General features: G+C 36.6%; 1 protein-coding gene across 2 annotated transcripts in view; it reads right to left on the minus strand.

The window, feature by feature from the left end:
* Nucleotides 1-24,159, minus strand: part of LOC150096546 (docking protein 5-like) — an 86,916-nt gene that overhangs the window by 50,646 nt on the left and 12,111 nt on the right. Inside the window, exons 2-3 of one of the 2 annotated variants that reach the window (XM_090407936.1) lie at nt 6,225-6,337; nt 1,042-1,196 (exon numbers count right to left, since the gene is read on the minus strand). The gene's annotated coding sequence lies outside the window, so the exon portion shown is untranslated. The remainder of the gene's footprint in view (nt 1-1,041; nt 1,197-6,224; nt 6,338-24,159) is intronic. The other variant, XM_090407935.1, reaches the window with a different exon arrangement.

Genomic DNA, 24,159 nt, shown 5'->3' on the forward strand with positions numbered 1-24,159 from the left:
GTCGATGTCAGTTCTGTGGAATGTGAATATGAGGGAATACAATTGTGCAGGGCCTTGTGAACAGAAGATATGACTGAGACAAAAGTTAGTGAGGGACCGTTACCAGTTTAACGTGGAGATTTTTCACAGAGTAGAACGAGGCAAAGGTAGACCAAGAGGCTCCCTAGGAGTGCTATAAGGATGTGAACAAGGGAATGAGGAGTAAGTTCTTTACATGAGAACAGTTGGTAGGTGAAGTGTATTGCCTGAAGGTGTGGCAAGTGCATAAACTATAAATGGGTTTAAGGTATGGTTCAATAATCTTTTTGCATAAGAGTGTGGACCTCCCATGATGAATCTTTTAATTCAGCAGAGGCTTGATGTTAATAATATAGTACCAAATGAGCAGAAGACAGGAATTAAGATAGGTGGCAAATGGTTTAGCCATCTAAGATATTCCAGTGATACAAAGAAAACCTTTGGACAGGACAGAGCCAGAACAAATCCTTGATAGAGTTAATTATTTAGAGTTAACTCGTTAACCCTGTCAAGATTTTGTTCTAGATTTGTAGGACTTAAACTCATTCCTGGTAAGATGAATATAATGACAGAGAAGGACCAGAGAAATAAAGGTACTTTAAGGAGAAATAACTGAAGGTAGCAAACTTCAGTATCTGCGATTAATCATAAGTGTAAAGAAATGTTGCTCAGAAGATCAAAAAATTAGGAACAGACAAGAGAATAGTCAGTCCTAGATAGTCTGCAAAAATACATTCTTCACTACAAAGGTGAAAATTCTGGATGTAGCTGTTTTCTCAATCACAACTTATTAATGTGAAACTCTGAATCCAAAGAAAACTGATGGGGAAAGGACAGCTGCTTTTGAGAAGTAGTTACAGGATATTGATGAGTCTCATACATGGCTGACAAGCAAATGTCTCTTAGATAGGATTGGGTAGACTGACTTTTAAGAGCATTAACAGAAGAAAGCTGAAATACTTTGGACACAGAGAAAGAATGGCAGAAAGAATTTTCAAAACATAACAGCAAAAGGAAGAGTACCTGGAAAAGGGTGAGGTGACACACCCTTGATGAGATGGATGGTGCAATAGGTCTTCAGAGAGCTGAAGCTTCAAGAAAAGCCCGGTAGAGCACAATAACAAACGTTTGCTTCATATCGTCATGGTATGGAGTGACCACACAGCATCAGCTGGTACCTAATCAAGTTATGAAAGGTATTATAAACAGTAAGATTATATACAGAGGATGATAAAAAATTAGAGGACATACCTAGAAGTTATGTAAAGGCAGATTTTTTTTTTTTTTTTTTTAAAGATTATTGGGTAAGCAAAATACACTGCAGAATAGTATGTAAATGCATTTTAAGCTTTAATGTCATAGATGTTAATGGTGGAGAGAGAGACCTATAATAATGAGTGTGGAGGTGTGCTGTTAGTAATAAAAAATAACACCATACATAAACACTTGAGCTTTTTCTTGGTTTAATTCGTTCACCAGATATTTGTAAATGATATGTACAAATTGTCTATAAGTTTCACCAGCTATTCTGTCTGGCTTCTTCAGGACAAGTATAATGATAGAAACTAACATTTGCTAGTAAAAAAAGAAGAATGGAATAACACAGTCAAATAAATTAAAACTGACGCATAACATCATAAGCACGGAAAGTGGTGTATCAGTCATTGTATATTGAACGCATTATATAGTTTTTAGCGAAATTAAATTCTGGTAAGGTGAGTGAACTCATTAGGCATTTCCAGATGTCTTTCAGAATCATTCCTTGATTTCTGTTTAGATTTGCTACAGAGCAGAGTACAACTGCAGCTTCTTTGAAGTTTCTACATCGAAAATCTTCTTCTATATAAGGCATGGAGCTGTTATCCCAATCAATGGTGTGATTAGAGATCGAGAAGTGATGGGCTAATCCTGAAGTATCTGTTCTGTTGTTGTTCACGTCCCCTATATGTTCTTTTTTTTTTTTTAATTTCCAGGCTTCTTGATGTTTGCCCTATGTAATTTAATCCACAGGAACATGGGAGGTTGTATAGACCAGCATATTTGAAGAAGGCATTAATGTCCTTTGGAGATCTTAAAATGTGGCGTATTGTCTTGACAGGTTTGAGAGCAACTTTGACGTTGAAAGATTATAGAGTTATTATTATTATTACCACCCCAAGACTTAATGGAGTCAAAGACTCATCTGGAAGGTCCTTTTATCACACACAGCTCATCATACCGTGTTTTAAACACATTCAAACTCTTTGCAGACACCACATTCTCAGGCAAGGCATTCACAACTCTGCACGAAAAAAACATGCCTCTCACTCCCCTACTCACACCCTCTTTATACAGTGTCCAGGGATGACTTCTGGTTCTCCCCTGATCTCCCACTATTCTCTGTAAAACTTCTCCAGCATTGATCCTATAACAACCCCTTACCAACTTGTAGGTCTCTATCATATCTCCCCTCTTCCTCCTGTCCACCAGACTCTGCAAATTACATCTTCTCAATCTTTCCTCATACTCGACATTCCAGAGGTCAGAAACTACCTTAGTCAGTCTCTTTTGGACCTTTTCCAACATCTCTTCATCCTTCTGAAAACCCAGTGACCAAATCTGGCCATAATCCATGTGTGGCCTAATCAAAGCCTTATACAACAGAACAAGAATCTCCCTACTTCTACACGTCAGTGTCCTCTGCATCATTCCCAGAAGCCTTTGTGTTGTCTTCACAATTTTGGCAATGTGTCTCCTATTTTTTAGATCTTTATCCACTATCACCCCAGATTTCCTATTTCCTCTACCTCCAACAATATATTCTCACCAAGCATAAATTCTGCATCCTATCTTTGTTTTCCAAATTTTAAAACCTTACATTTTCCAAGATTGAACTCGCATCCCCATTTCCGTGCCCAATATATTTGAATATATTGGAACATCTCATCTCCAATATATTGAATATATATTGGAACAATATATATTCAGTATATTAGAGGATGAGATGCTCCAAAAGCACTTTCAGAAGTACTTTTCTCCTGTAAAGGAGAAAATATTTGGCTATTTTTGTTGACACTGGGCCTGCATAAGGGATGACGATATATATTATTATTATTATTACCACGGGCTACTCCAGGAGTCCTTAGACTCATCGAGGGAGGCCCTAAACATCATGTTCACGCAGCTGTTCAACATTCTCACAGTATCTATCATACCTTGCCTTGAACTCGCTCACTGTCATAGCACCCACAACAGACTCTGGCAGCTTATTCCACTCATTTACCACTCTAAAAGTAAAGAACCCAGCTCTAACACCCCTGCTAACCACGCTCTTGCCCAGCTTCCATGGGTGTCCCCTAGTTCTCCCACCACCAGTCCTGATCTCAAAAATATCATCTGAATTAATCCTATAGAATCCTTTTAGCAATTTGAATGTCTCAATCATGTCTCCCCTTTTCCGCCTATCAACTAGTTTCTGCAACCCACAAATCTTCAACCTGTTCTCATATGGTTCATTCCATAGACCTGCTATCATCTTAGTCACTCGCCTCTGGATCCTCTCAACCTCGTCCCCATCAAGAAGGAACCGAGGTGACCAAATCTGGGCACAGTAGTCGAGATGAGGTCTTATCAGGGCTCGGTACAGAGGTACAATAACTTGTTTTTCTCTGCTCGTCAAGGTATTTTTCAACAACCAAGTGAGTTGATGAGCTGATTTAGCTACTTTCGCAATGTGCCCCCTAAACTTCATCTCCCTATCCACCAACACTCCCAAGTCCCTGGCCTCATCAATCTCTTGGAGTACAGTTCCACCAATGTTATATACTGCTGCTAATCTTTTCACTCCGAAATGCATAACCTTACATTTTGTCACATTAAATTGACATCCATTCTCCTTAGTCCAGAACTCCAATCTATCTAAGTCATCTTGCAAGACTTTGACATCTTCTGCATTCACTATCGCCCTACCCAACTTTGCATCATCAGCGAACAAATGAACTGTCCCACTTAGACCCTTCCCTATATCGTTAATGAAATGATTAAACAGCAGTGGTCCAAGAACAGAACCCTGTGGCACACCACTAGTCACAGGCCGTTTTTTGGACTCTACTCCTGAATAAACTACTCTTTGATATCTCTCCATCAACCACCCAGCTATCCATCTCACCAACCCTATATCCATTCCCATATGTTGTAGTTTACGGATTAGAATTCCATGTGGTATCCTGTCAAACGCCTTTGCCAGGTCCAGCAGTATCACTGTAAACCCATTTCCCTTATCCAGTTCAGCCGTCACCTTGTTATAAAACTTGAGCAAGTTACTGAGGCATGATCTACCCTTCACAAAGCCATGCTGTCCTCTGTACAGTATCTCATTTTCATCAATCCATTCCTGTATTTTTCCCTTGACTACTTTCTCCAAGACCTTGACAACGACTCCTGATATGCTGATCGGTCAGTAATTTGCAACCATAGTCTTGGATCCTCCTTTATGCAGTGAAACTATTTTCCCCTCTTTCCACGCCTTCGGGACTATTTTCTAAGTGTATATATTACATGACAGGAGGTTGCTGCTGTGGAGGGTTTCTATGAATAATCTTTTTGATTATATTTCTTGTGTAACTGTTGTTTACTAGGGTTTGAGATATGAGAGCGAGTTCATCAAGGAGATCGTTTTCTTCTGAGATAATATTGGTCACTCTATTTTTAAGCATATGTATTATGCTGAGTTTTTGTGCAATATGGTGAGACGATTTGAAGTGCAGGTAACGTCCAGTGTCTGTTGGTTTTCGATAGATTGTGAGCTGGATTTGGCCATTCTCTTGTTTCTTTATTAGTGTATCTAGAAAAGGCAATTGGCTATTCTTTTCAATCTCTAAAGAGCTGTATTTTTTGGTAGAAGGAATTTATTTTTGTAAGGAAATCAAATAAGGTAGTTTCTGTGCCTCTCCAAATTACGAAAACATCATCTACGTATCTCCAAACCAACAGCTTTGGATTTAATTTGGAAAGGATGTCAGCTTCTAGTTTTTCCATGAACAGATCAGCACAGGGAGGTGATAAGGGACTGCCGATGGCTAAGCCATCAAGTTGTTCATAAATTGTGTCATTCACTTTGAAATAATTCGATTTGAGGCAATGGCGAAAAAGACTACATATCTATTAGCTAAATATCTAGCCCATCTTTTGAAAGGTAATATAAAAAAAAATCAGATTCCTTCATAAAGAATTCTAAGCATTTCACTGAAAAATTAAAAGGCATCTCCATCTTAATTAAAAACAGACATTCTCGCAAGCTTAGATGTGGTTTCTTTATTTACCAATGTACCTGTTGAAGAAGTCATCAAGATCCTAGAAGACAATCTCTATCAAAATGACACAGTTCAGCTTTTTCAATAGCCAAACTCCTTAAGTCTTTCAACGTCAAAGTTGCTCTCAAACCTCTCAAGACAATACGCCACGTTTTAAGATCTCCAAAGGACATTAATGCCTTCTTCAAATATGCTGGTCTATACAACCTCCCATGTTCCTGTGGATTAAATTACATAGGGCAAACATCAAGAAGCCTGGAAATTAAAAAAAAAAAAGAACATATAGGGAACGTGAACAACAACAGAACAAATACTTCAGGATTAGCCCATCACTTCTCGATCTCTAATCACACCATTGATTGGGATAACAGCTCCATGCCTTATATAGAAGAAGATTTTCGATGTAGAAACTTCAAAGAAGCTGCAGTTGTACTCTGCTCTGTAGAAAATCTAAACAGAAATCAAGGAATGATTCTGAAAGACATCTGGAAAAGCCTAATAAGTTCACTCTGCTTATCAGAATTTCATTTTGCTAAAAACTATATAATGCGCTTGATATACAATGACTGATACACCACATTCCATGCTTATATTACACATCAGTTTTAATTTATTTGACTGTTATTCCATTCTTCTTTTTTACTAGCAAACATTAGTTTCTATCGTTATACTTGAAGAATTTATACTCCTCAAGTAGCCAGACAGAATAGCTGGCGAAACTTGTAGACAATTCGTGCATATCATTTACAAATATCTGGTCAACAAATTAAACCAAGAAAGAGCTCAAGTGTTAATGTTTAAGTGACCAAATACAAAACAAAAATGAACACGATACATATATACATTCATTTACTCATTCAAAATTATTAACCACTATTTCTTTAAAGATGTTAATGAATCAATTTCAATACCTACCAGTAGGAATTTACTCTTATAGATGTCATTCTTCAATTTTTATTTTATTTTTTTATATTTTCAATAGCAATGCAGCAAACTCTGTTATTTCTCTGTTCATCTTGAAATCATTCCTATAAAACCCATAATATCAATTAGGTATTCATCTAATCATATAATAAAATATAAAATATATAATCCATTTTGTTTATTTTGTAAATATAGAAGCAGCCAAAATTAAAGAAAGACTGCTAAAATAGTATATAGTGTTAAAATTCATGCTACATTCAATTTATGTCAATTTGATTAGAAAAACCTTTATTGGGACTTTCAAATGAGGATGAGTTTAGCCAGTCATATGCAGAAGAAAGTTTATTTTTCACTAGGTTAGACTATAATAAATTTAGTTTAATCCTTTATCCAAGTGTGAGCAAACAAAGTTTGCATCTGAAAATATCTTCAGGACTGGGGGTCAGGTAGTACAACACTGGGAAACTCGCAGCAAAGGTGGACCTTTGCTGCGAGTTGCTCTGGATTTAATAAAAGGTGGCACACCGTTTGGCAACTCCTATAGGTAGAGATGACCTTGCTAATGCTTCTGCCTCATATCTCCACTTGGGCCTGGCTCCCACTGAAGAGACCTCAATAAAGGTTGAAACTAGTCTGGATAGTGGCCCTTCCCTTAATGCATAATATTATACATATCTGCAAGGAGATGTGTTTTGCATTATGGAGATACTGAGATAGGAGTGATGTTAGCTTGCTCCACCTTTGCAATGAGTTGCCTGGTGTTGTACTACCTTACCCCAGTCCTGAAGATACTTTCAGGCACAAACTTTGTTTGCTCACACTTGGATAAAGGATTAAACTAAATTTATTATAGTCTAACCAAGTGAAAAATAAACTTTCAACATCTTTAATTTGCCATCTTCACTAAAAAGTGTGCCTAAATAGCTGAAATGTTTTACTTGTTCTACAGGTTCTCCATTCAGGATGTAGTTGACGTTTTCAATATTCCTGTCTATCTTCATTGTCTTTGTCTTTTTAATGTTGATTTTCATATCAAATTTATTACAGCAGTTAATCAATTTGGGCAGGGAATCCTGCAAACTTGTCCTGGATTTATTTAAAAGTATATCATCTGCAGAAAGTAAAGAGCTGCAATTAACATCACAAAGTTTGATATCATGCCAAACCTCTGTTTTGCTTTAACCCACCTTGTTCTTCTCTTCCACAATATTTCTTTCCCTTTCTCAAGAATACTTGCATAAACCTTACCAGGAACACTCAGTAGAGAAATTCCTCTGGAATTCTGACATTCAGCTTTATTTCCTTTTTTATAGATTAGTACTATGAGTGCTCTACTCCAATTACAGAACAGAACTTGACCCTGTGTTCAGGTTTTCCAAATTATGCTGTAGCCACTGTAAAACTTTTATGCCTCTGTATTTTAGCATTTCTGGTTAAATATCCTACACTCCAGCTGCTTTCTACATTTCAGGTTTGTATAGCTTCTTCTGCTTCAAGTGTGTGTGTGTGTGTGTGTGTGTGTGTGTGTGTGTGTGTGTGTGTGTGTGTGTGTGTGTGTGTGTGTGTGTGTGTGTGCGCGCGCGCTGCGCGCGTGTGTGTGTGTGTGCGCGTGTGCGTGGAAAGTTTTATACCCAAGATAAAAAACTTTCTACATCTATCTCTCATCCTGAGATTTTTATTTAATAAGGTCAAAGCACCTTATGGTAACTTGTTTTGGTAAAATATTTATAAGCTCTGTATTACTTAAACCTTGGTATTTCTAATCCTGGCTCCCACTGATGAGACCTCAATAAAGGTCGAAACCGGTTTGGGTAGTGGCCCCCTTGCCTTTAATGCATAGCATCAAACATCACCTCAAGGAGATGTGCTTTGCATTAAGGGTAAATATTAAGAATAGTGATCAGAGCTTATTCCACCTTTACCATGAGTTGCACTAAGTGCGGGTCACCCAGACTTGCAGGTGCAAACTTGACTTTCTTGTCTGTTTGCTTACTTGGGAAATGGATTAAAACCAGGTTTATGTTTATATTTAAAATAGCTTGGTATTTTTAATATATATATATATATATATTAAACAAAATTATCTTTAAACAAAATGGATACACTGAAAAAACGATTAAGAAATTTCTTCTGGATCCTCCTAGGCAGTGCACAACAGAAACAGAAACTATTAATTTTAAAGGTAGCATCTCCATTCCATACATTAGCACAGTCTCTAAAAAATTAGCTAAAGTCCTTAAAAAATACAATAATAGGACGTTCTTCACCAAACTTCCTAAAATCCGTTCTCTAATCAGCCATCCAAAACCTACTCATCACAACCTAAAATATCCAGGTGTGTATAAATTATGGTGCGATTGCAATATCCCTTATTTTGGACAAACTAACAAATCTATTGAACAATGTATAGAAGAGCATAAGAGAGACATCTCTTACAAAAGATCTCATGCAACTGCGTTATCCAGTCATGTTCTTTTTTCAAATAATCCTAATGATGATCAACAAAGCCACTCCGTTTGCTGGGATAGATCAGAAAATATCTTTCGCTGTGATGATGAGTTTGAGAGAAAAATTGTAGAATCAAGGGAAATCCTGCTGAACCCTGTCCACTAAAACAACAATTTGAGTTATAACATCCCAGATAGCCATGCTGCAGTTATTCAATATTGACGTTCACGTGAGCCTGCACGCACACTTGCAATAAACAATGGCACGCCTGTTAGAACAACTTGAAAAAATACAATGTTTTTTTATGTATCAATTATGTGTGGCAATTTTTACCTGTAATTTCCAGTTTGTTCAGATACTTCAATATTTATTATTATTCTTTTTCTTTATGAATACCTGAGGAAGGCTGTTATAAGCCAAAACTAGTAGTATTATTCTCATTAAAATCTTTATAAGTTATCTCAGTTTTTGAAGTCATTAAATCTATATTTTTTTAAAATGTATCACAACAACCGAGTAAAAGCCGATTATCACATATATATATATATATTAATGTTTCATTTCCTTTTTATATATATATATATATATACGTAGGCTGTTCAATAAGTTATAAGATTATATTTATACAGAAAACAGATTACCTTTAATCGTCATCATTTACATGGTCTTTTTCAAAGTAGCTACCGTGAGACGTGATGCATTTGTCCCAATGTTGCTTCCACTTCTTAAACACATGTGAAAGTCCATTTTTTGAGAGTTCTTTCAAAACTGCCTCCGCATCTTTTACACATGCTTTGTTGCTTTCGAAATGGTGGCCTCTTAGTGGTTTCTTGAGCTGAGGAAACAGCCAGAAATCGCACGGTGCGAGATCAGGACTGTATGGAGGGTGTGGTAGGATATCTATGTTGTTCTTCTGCAAAACGTTCACTACACCACCAGCAATATGTGGCCTTGCATTATTCCAGAAGAAGCCATTCTTCAGCAATGGACGCTTCCTTTTGACGTGCTGTACCATTGTCCGTAAAACATCCGCATAGTGTGAGCCGTTTACAGTATTCCCGGTTTCTACAGTGTGTTGGTAAACAATGCCTTCACAGTCAAAAAACATTATGGTCATAACTTTACCAGCCGATTTTACAGTTTTTGCTTTCTTGGGGGTAGGCAAAGACGGATGCTTCCATTCACTGCTTTGTTGTTTCATTGTAGGGTCATAGTATACAACCAAGCTTCATCTGCTGTAATGATGCGTTTTAAGAAGTTTTCGCCTTCTTGTTCCAGTCTTTCTTTCCATTCTGTGCACACATCCACTCGATGCTGCATTTGCTCCGGTGTCAAGAGTTTGGGAATCCATCGGGTGCAAGCACGTTTCAGTCCCGAATGTTCAGCCATGATTGAGTGAACATTTCCCACAGAAATATTCAGGACAACATGCAGCTGGCATACTGTAATTCTGTGATCCTCCTCGATGATAATCGCTGCTGTGTTGATCATTGTCTCTGTGATGGACGTTGAAGGTCTTCCCTTACATTCAAGATGTTCCACATTTTGCCTTCCTTCCTTAAAAGTTTTATGCCAGCGAAAAACACTTGCCCTTGACATTGCTTCATCGTGGAAAGCTTCGCATATCATGTTAAAAGTTCTGATGCCGATTTTTGCAAAAATCACACAAAATTTAATCGCATAACGCTGTTCCAAGGACGCTTCCATTTCAACGACTCGTCGCAGCTCGTAGGTGCGCCGAAACAAGCTTGCGTTTAGTCACGTGACACTCTGGCACATCAGCCCGTATACACCATCTATCAACGTCTTTTTGTTAATACAGACAGCAACATTTCTTTATTCCACAGAAATTAATAGTGATGAGTGGTTTCGTGGCAGTAAAATTAGTCTTATTACTTATTGAACAGTCCTCGTATATTCCAGATGGTATTCCTGTTGAGTGTTTTCTACTACCATGCTGTTACTGCTTGTTTCATTTAGCAATCTTTCAAAGTAATTACTCCATACATCAAGAATATGTTTATCCTCCATTTCTGAGCTGTTTCAACAGCCTATAGAATATTTTACCACCTTCCTGATATTTATTTTCTGTGTTCTTACCAAAGTCTTCTCATGACTTTAGTTTGATTGTTACTGTCATGATTCTCATGCTGGTGTTGAGGTGGGTGTCAACCTTAGAGCTGTGTGAGTTTTGTTCAACTACACAATAGCAGAATATTCAGCAGGGGTGTAGACCAAGCTGAAAACTGCAGTTTGGAGCATTTCTACAGCAGGGGTGTAGACCAAGCTGAAAACTGCAGTTTGGAGCATTTCTACAGCAGGGGTTTCCATGATGTGCCTGTAAATTTCTAAATGACTCATGGGATTCTAGTTGCAGCAAGTGTTCCAAGCTGCTGATGGAAAGTCAGGATCCTGTCCAGTGTAACCCCCAATATTTAGAATTTGGGATGACTTCAGGTATAACTCCACCAAGTGAGTACGAAGCATTCCATCTGTGGATCCTAATTTCAAAACCTTACGTTCAGCGATATTAAACTAATTTCCCAATCTATTTGTCCACCTTTCCAGCTTATTCAAAAACCCCTGAAGAAACACATTATCAGCACTATTACTAATAAACCATCACAAATTTATCTGCAAACAGCTGATTCCCGAGTTCATTAGAAACATATCCACTTTCATAAATACGGTCAAACAGTTTCCTGGATGATTATCTGAATGTGATTAACACAGATAAAGCCTCCTTGAATGGAGGGGACACCAGTACCCTCCATTCAAGGATACAGCAGTTTCTACAGACCAGCTAACTATTAGCACAGAAATTCCAAAAGCATTCCAGTTGAAATAACCTTTGGGATTTCTGTGCCTCTTTTCTATTGTCTGATCATTGCTTTTTACATCCTTTGATGAAAAATGCAATAAACCATAATGTAGGCTGCATTTTTAGTGTGTTTGTTGGAAAACCAAGGTTTTGATAAGGGCTCGAGTTAAAAATTCCCACATCTCACTCAGCTTGATGCTGAGTGAGATGTGGAATTAGAAGACTACAGCCCATAACTGTTCAAATGGCAGTTGAGCCTTCTAATCCCTTGCCAAGCCTGTTGGAGAAAATTCTGACCTCCCACTATGTTTCCATATTTCTCTCAGAGAGAGAAATATGGAACAATGGCAAATGATCTAGGAATCATCATCACTATCTAGGTATCAATTACATAATAGGATACCACATTTAATTCTAATCCGTAAACTATAACATATGGGAATGGATACAGGGTTGGTGAGGTGGATAGGTGGGTGGCTGATGGAGAGATATCAGAGTAGAGTCCAAAAGATGGCCTGTGACTAGTGGTGTGCCACAGGGTTCTGTTCTTGGACCACTGCTGTTTAATTTGTTCATTAACGATATAGGGAAGGATCTAAGAGGAACGGTTCATTTGTTCGCTGATGATGCAAAGTTGGGTAGGGCAATAGTGAATGCAGAAGATGTCAAAATCTTGCAGGATGATTTGGATAGATTGGAGTTCTGAGCTAAGGAGAATGGATGTCAATTTAATGTGACAAAATGTAAGGTTATGCATTTTGGGGCGAAAAGATTAGCAGCAGTATACCACATTGGTGGAACTGTACTCCAGGAGATTGATGAGGCCAGGGACTTGGGAGTGTTGGTGGATAAGGAGATGAAGTTTTTTTTTTTGGGGGGGGGGGGTACATTACAAAAGTGGCTAAATCAGCTCATCGACTCACTTGGTTGTTGAAAAATACTTTGACGAGCAGAGACAAGCAAGTTATTGTACCTCTGCACCGAGCCTTGATAAGACCTCATCTTGACTACTGTGCCTAGATTTGGTCACCTAGGTCAGCGCTTCCCAAACTGGGGGCCGTAGGTTTTGTTGAGGGGGCCGTGAAATAATGAAAACAAATTTAAAATGTTTAAAGATTAAGTAGATTTTTTTTATTTTAAAATAAACGTATTTAACTTTTATTATTTATTATTTCTTTTTTATTTTTTATATTTTAATGGAAAAATTCACACATTGGTGTTGGTTCACAAACTTTGCTTCCTGCGTTTAATGAATATTAGTAAATATTGCTTATTCATATGTTTCATTTCAAAGCAGTGGTTAATTGTATTTACTTCGAATGCTCTCCAGGGAAGCTCAAAATCTTCCTGTCCCTTTCATCACGCGTTCATAATCACGGACTGTTGGTATTGACTTTATATACATATCAAAACTCGTTTTATATTATCACTGTCATCCGAACTAGTTTTCTATTACCAATAAAAGTTTCGCATATACTTCGCACATGAAAAAAAGCTTAAACAAGTTCATGTGGGGAGATAGTAACTTGCTTGCAGTGGTAAACAACAAACAGCCACTATACTGCAGGGGCAATAAAAACAAGTACTTTTATTATGCCAGTGAATAAGATATGGGGAGTCTGTGTAATATATTTCTCAACAAATAGTGCAATTAGAGACAACTGGGATAATAACACACTAATTAATGAATCACATGTCCCCTCATACAGAAACTATGCTGTATAGACTGAAACAAAACCATATGTTGCATGGACAAACATAGTATCTAACTAAAAACTATTGTTATTAATTAGATGTGTGTGAGTTTGATTTCCCAAGGCAGCAATAAAATTCAACCGAACGTATTAAAATTCGTAAGTGTTAAAACTAAGTAATATATATATATATATATATAATGAATGTTATGGCATTTGCAAATATGGAATTCGGTTGAATAGAGTTAGCATTTCAACTCAATTGTCAGGTATGCTTTTATCTTTAGGTTGCGCAATCTTTTGTTAATACTCCAATCATATGCATGTTTTAACATGCCTGCCTTTGCTGTCTGTTTTGCGTTAGGCTTAATTACCGTAAAGGGAGAGAAGTCACAAAAGAGAAAAATGTTCCTGGTCCGGGGATTCCCTTATTCAGGTAATATTCACTAATTTCATGTTACCAGTCTGTGGTGTGCCAGTATCGGTAAGTGGTGATATTATTTGATCTATTCTACATTAAAAAATTTAACCCTGAGATGGATAAGTGGCTGATAAAAAATTTTAAAAAAATCCCTCCAACAATCAGAAGCAGAAACAGACTGAAAAAAAAAAAGACAGTATTTCAGATTTTACCAGAACAGCCCGCATCGCCTTCAGAACCAAACGGTAAGAGGCAAAAAATGTAATATATGCATTTGATTTTTGCAATATTCGCTGTGTGTGTTTTGTATTGAATATAAATACAATAAATATTATAATAATATATCTCTCTATTATGATTTTTTTTCCAGGGGGGGGGGGGCGTGAAATATTTTAATTTTTGCAAAGGGGGCCCTGACATCCAGAAGTTTGGGAAGCACTGACCTAGGTTTCTTTTTGATGGGGAGGAGGCGGAGGATCCAGAGGCGAGTGACCAAGATGACAGCAGGTCTATGGAATGAACTTATGAGAACAGGTTGAAGATTTATGGGTTGCAGAAATTAGTTGATAGGCAGAAAAGGGGAGATATGATTGAGACATACAAATTGCTAAAGGGTTTCTATAGGATTAATTCAGAGGATATTTTTGAGATCAGGACTGGTGGTGGGAGAACTAGGGGACACCGATGGAAGCTGGGAAAGAGTGTGGTTAGCAAGGGTGTTAGAGCTGGGTTCTTTTAGAGTGGTAAATGAGTGGAATAAGATGCCAAAGTCTGTTGTGGGTGCTATGACGGTGAGTGAGTTCAAGGCAAGGTATGATAGATACTGTGAGAATGTCGTATAGTTGTGTGGACAGGATGTTTAGGGCCTCCCTCGATGAATCTAAGGACTCCCTGGAGTCGCCCGTAATAATACTAATAATCAATTACCATTTCCCGCACCACAATACTCTAGTATTGTGGTGCGGGAAATGGTCATCAATGATCAGCCTTCACCTCCAACACATTCAGACATGGCAAATCTACTCAAACTATTCTACAAACCACCCTTGGTATCCGTTTTCTGATCTACCAAAGGACATCAGAAAAGTACTCAATAGCTCTCTGGCTAATATGATATCTCTCTCTCTCTCTCTCCAGATGTACTAAGCACTAACATCCATCCTGTATCACTTTGACCAGGAATCACTCATTTGGCATCCATTTAACTGTAAGGAAGCAAGTTTTATCAAGTAAGTCAGCAATCATTTATGCCAGCTCTCCTGGCATAAACATATCACAACCATTGCATCCACAGCCTCAAAAAAACTAGGATTTCTCTTTCACTCAAGACATTATGTCACTCCCGAACAGCTATTAACAATACAAATCACAAATTTCCCCAGCTATTGATATACTACTCCCACACATATGGGGTGAGGCCCCAAGAAGCTCTCTCAAAATGCTCGACTCAATAATATAGAGGAGAGCAATTAGGCTTATCAATGATCCATCCCTTACCAACTCTCTCCACCCCACTTTCACATAGATGTATGGTCCCTGCAGTATGTATATTCTACAAATATTTCCATGGGAAATGCTCATCTGAAATAACATCAATAATTCCTCTGCCCAGTACAAAACTCACTGAAACACATGCAGCTACTGTACAACATCCCTTCACAGTACACCTACAAAACAAACAGAACAAGTTTCTTTTCCTCTTCCTTCATCCCTGCAACTGCTGCCCTGTGGAACAGTCTCCCACCTGCTGTTTCCCAAGGAATACAATTTAAAGTCATTCAAATCAAATGTAAAAAATTCCTCCTTTCCCAACCCACTACCTATACACACAGTACTAATGTACTATAGGTTGACCAACCAACCTCCTGTGTATGGGCTCAACATTAAAAAAATAAATAAATAAAAAATCAAACTATCATCATATTGCTCTCACCTCAATTCTCTCAAGTGATGGAGAAGATTATCAACAACCAGCTTTTTCACTAATTTGAGGCCCACTGGTTAATTAGTGATCACCAATATGGATTCCATCATTCTATAGCAGACCTCAACCTAACCTGCCTTTGGCCACGTGTCATAGAAATATTTTAAGAATCTCATATGGTCACTTAATAAAGGCATTTGATCAAGTGTGGCATATCACAGCTTTCTTTCTGAACTGCCATCTTATACTCTCACTCATACCCTTTGTGAGTGTATTGCCAGTTCTCTGGTCATTCCCTGCATGTCCTGGTGGATAGTTCCTGTTCATCTATTTTTTTCTATGAATACCGGAGTATTTCAAGGCCCTGTGACTTCACCTACACCTACATTTATACATCAGTGATCTCTCACTAATGTCTAATCCTATTCAAGTTTTGCTGATAAGAGTACACTCCACTACTCTTCATTATTAACAAAATCTTGTAGTACTCATGTAATACAAGCTTGTGAATCTTCTGTGGTAAATGCTATAAACACTTATTTTCTAGCCACTTTTCAAGTGGAGAAAAGATAATTTAGCAACTTTTAATGCTATCGAAACATAATCCTGCCTTATTTCCAGGAAGAAAGACCATGTTTCACTCTCACACATGTTTGATAACATTTTACTCATCAACTAAGATCAGTGCTCTCTTCTTGGACTGACTTTTGCATCTAGCCTATTTTTCATTCTAAAAAAAAAAAAAAAAAGATCACCAACACCCCAATATGACTGTGGGGCCATAAACTAAACCATCTGGCACACTGTGGAAGACTGCAGCATGAGAACCTACCCTGGTGACTTTTCTGAAGCAGATCCTTCAGCTCTTGAATGGCTAGCTGAACTAGAAATAAAATTTTAATGATTTTTTACCTGTTATTTGTATATGTACACTACCTGTCTCATTTTTATTGTCTGCACAAATATGTATTTATTATATTATTATTGACACCTCCAAGGAGTCCAAAGACTCGTTGCAGGAGGACACCTATTGTACAACTCCATCTCCACTTCTACTACCAATCATCAACATCAGCACCATCTACTGCCCACCACCACTACAGCTAGTATATTTTGTCTATAAATTGTGTGTGTTCTGAAGGGACGATTTGTCTGTATGCAGGATGAAAAACCAGAGTTTCCGGGACAAAAAAGCCTGCTATATATTTTAATGTCATGCTTTTTTTTTTTTTTTTAAGAATGAAAAAAAAAAAAAAATGGCACGTTTTTGAAGGCTGAATGTGATGTGATGTGATGTTTATACTAGGATACTTGCGATTTCAAGCTATCCTGGAATAAAACTTGTTCCCCTTCCTGTTCTAAGCATTACTTCCCTTCTGCTCAACATCATAAATCCCTAATCTGCCTAACCTAGAAAAAACTCTTCTCCCATCTGGGGTAGCACACCAAAAACCTCCCTTGGAACACATGACTTATCCAAATGAGAACTCTTTCCTTAACTGATGACTCCTGCCCCCCCCCCTCTCAGCAACTCTCTCTCCAATCACTTTCCCATAGATGCTGTTTCTGCATTATATCTTTTATATAGTATGTTCAAAGCTACTCCTCCACTAAACTGACCACCACCACTTCTCTCTAATCATGCAGGAACACGGGAAGCTGCTGGTCAACATCCATATACTGTTCAGCTCCAAACTCACCAAACCAACTCCTCATTCTCTTCCTTCATTCCATATAACTCTGCCTTTTTTGACCAATTTTACTCATACCATTTTTCCCAACAAATACAACCTCCAGCTCTTCAAGAAACAAGTTAGCAGATTACTCTCTTCTCTCTAATCACTAGCCCACATAGCACCATTGTGTAATCTCTCTAAATCTTTAACCCACATAGCTTGTTGTGGGAGAGAGGAGAAATGAAAAATGGCAATCTCAAAACCGACAGAAAAAAGGTGAGACATTCTGAAAGGGTAGAATTACACACTTGACTTGTAAAAACAGAACACTTCTTTTAGTGAGAAAAACTAAAAATTTTTTCTAAAAACCAAAAGATTTTTCTTCTTATAACTACATAAATAGATGCTAACAACTATAGTTACAAAAAAAAAAAAAAAAAAAAAAAAAAAAACATTAGAAAAATTAGGTACATGGGATGTGATTAATTCATCAACAGGGTAGAATTATGATGAGGGCAGCATCCCACCTATTTGGCCCTTGTGATGTTATACACTAAGTATATTGTACATGCATTATCTTTTTATGGAATAGCAAAACGTATTCAAATAATAAGTATTTCAGTTGTAGCCACTTTGTTGAAATGTTATGAGGACCTAGATGAATATTTCTGTGGTTTAGCAGTTCTTCAATTAATTTTAGGTATCGAGACCACATGTTTCTAAATATACATCAGGTTTATTAAAATAAACAATATAACCAAACAAGTTTGGTACATTATCAGACTTCCATAGTTCAGGGTAATACCAAAACACAAAAAGAGACTAGAAAAAATTAATTACGCATATCAGGTGTTACCTGAACTTCACAACTAGCACACACAAATGAAGTGAAGAAAAAAAAACATTGTATTAATTACTATGTACATATTGGAACAATGCTAGTTGTTGCCATCACATTATGTGGCATGATGCATGTCATATCCCAGGTCCATGGTTGTTAGATTTTTGATAAGATTTGTATGTCTTAACACGTAAAAGATATTGAAAAAAGAATACAACATAAACCAGATAGCCTCCCACACAACAAACACAGGCCACCAAGTAGTATAGCAAGAAACAGAAATGCCATGTATTGATCATAATTGCTTTACCAGAAAGTTTAAAGAAGCCTCAAAAGTGCTCCATATCCCCCACACAATATAATAAAAACCAGGGCTTAATCCTACACCAAGTTTGGTCTGCTTTCATCAAATATTGGGATATGGGCATGTATCATGATGCACAACTAGTTTTCTGTCACGTAGTAAAACTAGCACTGTTCCAATGTATATATATAGTAATTAATGATGCAAGTCCAACGACTTATGAAACATGTTTGGTTATACTGTTCATTTTAACAAGCCTATTATATGTGTAGACACATATGGTCTCAATACCGAAAATTAACTGCAGTTATGAGGACTTGTTCATTTGTGTAAGATATCTGGATGACAAAATGAACCCTGCTCTTGAAGGTGCCACCTAAAAAAAATCCTCAGTTTTTTTTTAGGATGGATTTAACCAACAATAAGGAAGGAGAGCATCAATGAATACACCACTGTAATTAACTTTTGTTTTTACTTACACTTCTGCAAATTAATTTCAGAAAGAATGCCATTGGATATTAAGAAATCTGGGAATCTAGAAGCCACATGGTCAAATGTCTATATATATTAGCTAGAATTTGGACTAAAGTTAGACTGCCATTTCAAAATTTCTACATACAGATTGGTAACAAGCTGAAATTGCAGTGCCCTACCAATGCATTTAAGACAAAGAGATCACAACTGTGTACTATACTGATGGAATGAACTGTGGGATATCGATCAGGCCAGGGATTTCAAGTTTAGAAGACCTACTGCACAGATGACCAAAACAGCACATTAGATTGTGGCCATTGAAGATATTATTGACAAGCAGGAATAAGGAGATTATTATTCCTCTTTATAAAGTTTTCATAAGGCCATGTCTGGACTACTATATACAAATTTAGTGGCCTGAATTCTGTAGGGAAGAAGACATGGATCCAGATGAGGATAGAGAGGATCCAGAGGAGAGTGACCAAGGAATTTCATGGCAGGTCTATAGAATTCTCCTATAAGAGCAGATTACAGGCTTCAAAAACTAGCTAAGAAGCAAATTAGAGGAGACATGACAGAAGCATAAGCTATTAAAGGGATTTCATAGGATTTATGCGAAATATCTTTTTTTTCAGTACATGGAAGGAAGGGAGAGAACAAGAGGTTGCCCCTGGAAATTGAATAAGTGTGTGGTTAGGAAAGGACTACATTTTTTAATTGGAGGGCAATGAGTGAATGAAATGGGTTGTAAGATGTGGTTGTGTGCACTCCGTCAGTGAATGAGTTAAGGAGACATGAGATAGATAATGTGTGAAGAGTGGATCTCCCACGATGAGTCTGACTTCATGGAGATGCCTGAGAAATAATAATAAAGCTGGCTGGTTTAAAACAAGTTTTTAATGTGAATCCCACACGTTAAAGTTTATAAGCCTACCATAAATTAGTACCAATGTTGGACTATGGGTTAGTTAATCCAGAAAAAAAAACACATGATTGTCATCTCAAGGTATTTTCAAACTTATTGCAGGTTGGAAGCCAGTCCAACCTGCATAAGCTATAACAATGGGAAGAATGTTAAGATGTACTCCATGTATAGAATGCTGTAACTAAGATACAGAAAGTCAGGGGTATAATATGCAAAAATATCAAAATTAAAAAGTTTTGTTATATTACAGTGTTTATTAATGTACTGTTTTTGGAAACAAACAGAAATTAAAAACTAATGGGTGTGTCACGTAATATTATTATTATTATATGACGCCCCAGGGAGTCTAAAGACTCATTGAGGGAGGGCACCCATTCCACAGCTCTCTGCCACTCAATCCACCAACCACACCAACACCATCCACTGCCCACCACCACATAAATATACCACATGGGAAGTGTCAAAAATGCTGTCCTAAGGTTTGCACAATTTATACATACAAAATATGCCTCATCATATTTTGTATGTATAAAATTTCCACACAGACTTCTTTCATGGTGATTGGTCTTCTACTTCAGCAGAAACCAAATATCAAGATTACATTTCACAAAACCAGAAGTGTGAATACACCAAAGTCATATGTAGCAATTAGTTTTAAGAATAACTACACATCATTCACTGAATAGAATGTGGATTCACAATCACTTTCATTCTAGTGCACTGCCAGAAAGATTCATTCTATGAGACCTAGTTTTACCTGCTTTGTCAATACCCAGTACTCAAGACATTAGCAAATATAACTAACTGCATATATTTTAATACATACTAGAATGATTTTATAGAACTGATGTCCTTGGAGGAGAGAGAGACCATCTTCTAAAATTACCATTCAACTCTTTATAAAAACTAGAAAGAGCATCTAAAACACTAACAAACAGGGTGATCAACTGCTCGTATCTTATAATATTATTAGATCATTTATTTCCTTCTTGAATGCAGAGCAGGGAAGAAGAAAGTTTAGAAGGGAAGTAATAAGCATCAAAAACAGTTTGCTACACTCATATTAGTGTAATATTAATGGGAAGTGGTACCAACTCTTATGCAATTTTCTATAGCACAAACATTAAAAAAAATCCATTTTTCAGCTTAAGATTTGTCAATTGATTAAATTTTTCTCATCTTTGTCAATTACTAATATATACCTTCCTATTTATTATATATTATAAAAATTATAAAGCAAAAATTTCATTTTTAATTATTCTACTAATTTCTTATGCATTATGGCAAACAGTGCATAATGAAAGTGTTTTTAATTCAACAACACACAGTAGTAGAATATTTAACGCATAAACTGATGTTGAAAAAATTGTTAATTTGATAGTACTTATCTTAAGGTGTCACATATATATGCTTTGCTGTTGATTGTGCTATGTGCTGTCTATTGCAATCTAGTTCTGAGCATCTTTAGGTCCTTTACATAAGATGGTTACAAATAGATGGTTTAAAGTAAGGCCTTAATTTTCATTACACTGTGTTGGACATTGTGTCAATTCAGAGATTTCATTCAAACTTGCAAATATAGCCCGTTAAAATCAATATGTGGCATCCTTATCAGTTCCCAAATCACCTGACATTTTTTGTTGCTAGTATGAAAATACAATTGTGATTTAAGAGTTCTCTTTAATATGTTCCTTCATGCAAAATTTCTTCAAAGGCCTGTTTGTCTAACATCACAGATACCAAATGTGCAGAATTCTTTTAGAAACATCTGGCTACTTATACTAACAAATAAAGTTGCTAAAACTGTAGTGTTTCTTTGGATCCCCCATCATAATGAAAATATCATTGGAATGACCAGCTAAGTGCTTTCAACATTTATAATAAAAACCAAGACACTTAGGTGAAATCTTAATCCTAAAATCCATTTTCACACAAGAAACTAAAGAAAACAGAATACTTCCTTTGTTAAGAATGATGTGCAAGCTTTGTGCTTCTGGACAGGCTTAGGGTGAAATTTCTGCTAATGGTGAAAACAATATAAAGGGATAATAGATCAATTTGCACAGAGAAGCAACTGTTAAAAAAAAAGGCTACAATCAAAAAACTAAGCATTTTACAAAAACACAATCTAGTTCTTAGTATCTTTAAGTCCTTTACATAGAGGACTACAGCTGGTTTAAGATAAGTCACTAATTTTCATTATGTTGGACATCATGTCGTATCAGATTATTCTTTAAATTTGCAACATATGACTGCTAAATTCAATATATGGCTGTCAGTTATCAAATCACCTGATGTTTTTGTTACTAATACGAAAGGTTAGGATTTACAAGCTCTTTTTCTCTGTATCTTTGACATATTCTTTCATGCAAATTTCTCCTGAAAGTTCAGGAGAAATAACTTTACAGATACCATGTGCACAGAATATTTTATAAACACCTGACATCTTAAGACATGAATGAAGTTGTCTGAATGACCTATGCATCATGGATATTTGTCATATATGAAGGCAACACTTTGAGGGAGTACTGGTTCAATACACTATTTTATCAGTGGTGTTTATGTAAAGTTGCTGCACCTTTGTCGTTGTTTTCTTGCATGTGTGCCAAGGTATTAGTGGGTTTTTTGTAAAATATTATTGACAGTTTGCAGCTAATTTTTTTACAAGCACTTCTGAGGTAATCCATTTCTTGTTCCCTTCTTTTCTGTTGTTGTCAGAAATGGTACACATATTCTTTCCTTATGACATCTCACTTCTGGAGACAAGGGTCATTATTACAAATGACAACATCTATATATATAAAAACAAATGTCCCGACTGACTCATCAACCCCTGGACCTAGAAAAATGAAATTTGTAAAATTTATTCCTTCCATGATGTAAGCACCTGTTAAGAAGAAATTTTTAGAAATTCTACCCCGTGGGGGAGGGGAGGAGTAAAATGTGTTTTAAGAGATTCTCAATATCTCTTAGGGTCGATGAAAAATCATCTTGGTTTTTGCTTACACAGGTTACCTATACAAATGCTTAAAAAACACAATTCAGGATTTTGCTCTAATCAACCCCTAAAGGGGCAACTCTAGATTTGGGGGGTGAATTATAGAATCCTTCGTATCCTATTTGTTGAGTTATAATATTCTTATAGGTGTCTTTTTAAAATCTATAGAAAGTGTTTGAATGGGTTTTTTTTTTTAAATTTCACCCATAAGGGGTAAAAAGAGGTTTTTTTTTTATTCGAAAGAGGACGTTTCTCCGGTGGTCCCTTAACAGTTTTTTGTAGGCTTATCTATATCTTTATAAAAATGAAACAATGAAGCTTTAAAAAATAATAATAAACCGACAAAAAAAAAAAAAAAAGAGAGAGAAAGAAGGGAGAAAATGCACTAAAAAGTGAAAAATAATCATTTCTTAAATATATGAATTTAAATTTTTTGGAGTCACTGCCAAATTTATCGCAAACAAATTCTCTAATACAAAGTATAGTTCACAAACTATATGTACTTATAGCTTGATGGTACCCAGGTTTTTTCTAACAAAAAAGTGAGTATGTGTATTGGAAGTTATGTATCATTTTCATACATTCAGCAAAAAGAAATATGTTTATTCTCGATGAAAGTACAGGTACGGTATTTTCTGTAGTTATACCTGTAACTGCTAGGTGGCAAGTAGACATGTAGCAGCATAGGTGAGAGAGCTCTTGCGAGAGAAATTGTGACTTGTGTTAATAAGTATGAACTTTTAGTATTCTGTAAATAATTATTTGTTCTTAGGACTACTTCATGTTTCAGCTTTTTTTCCATACTTCTGAATCAGTTCTTTTCAGAACTTTTAGTAATATTCAACAACAATTAAGTAGGTTATCGTGTAATTGAAAATTTATGTCAATTAACGTGTGTTAAATTTGGTGCCAACTCCAAAAAGTTTAAATTCATATATTTAAGAAAGGATTATTTTTTTACCTTTTAATGCATTTTGTCCCTTCTCTTTTTTTAAGTCATTATGGCAATCAAGTTTTTAAATGTTAATGGGGAGACGGTGCCTCACACTATTGTTCCCATCACAGGAGATAGAGCCTGTCTGTTCCGATCCCTCTCCTATCTCATGTATTACACTCAACTAATAATGGCTAGCAATGTGAATGAGCTAATCGTGAGGCATGTGAAGAACAACCAGGAGGAGTTCTCCATGTCCCACGACAGGGGGGACAACTACACCAGTTCTGCTGAGTACCTCGCTCACATGTCCCGACCCTTTACTTACGGTGGTGGCTAGGCAATTGTTCAGAGTGGCAGAGTCTCGATACGAGCAAAGCAATCCTAAAGACAAATAGAAAGGCAAGCACTTATGTGGAAGGTCAAGACTCACTCAGGCATGGCATATGATCCTGAGGTGGCTTAC

This window comes from Typopeltis vanoorti, chromosome 18, assembly GCF_054136105.1.
Source record: "Typopeltis vanoorti isolate ZY-2024b chromosome 18, IOZ_Tvanoo_1.0, whole genome shotgun sequence".
NCBI classification, from domain to species: Eukaryota; Metazoa; Arthropoda; class Arachnida; order Uropygi; family Thelyphonidae; genus Typopeltis; species Typopeltis vanoorti.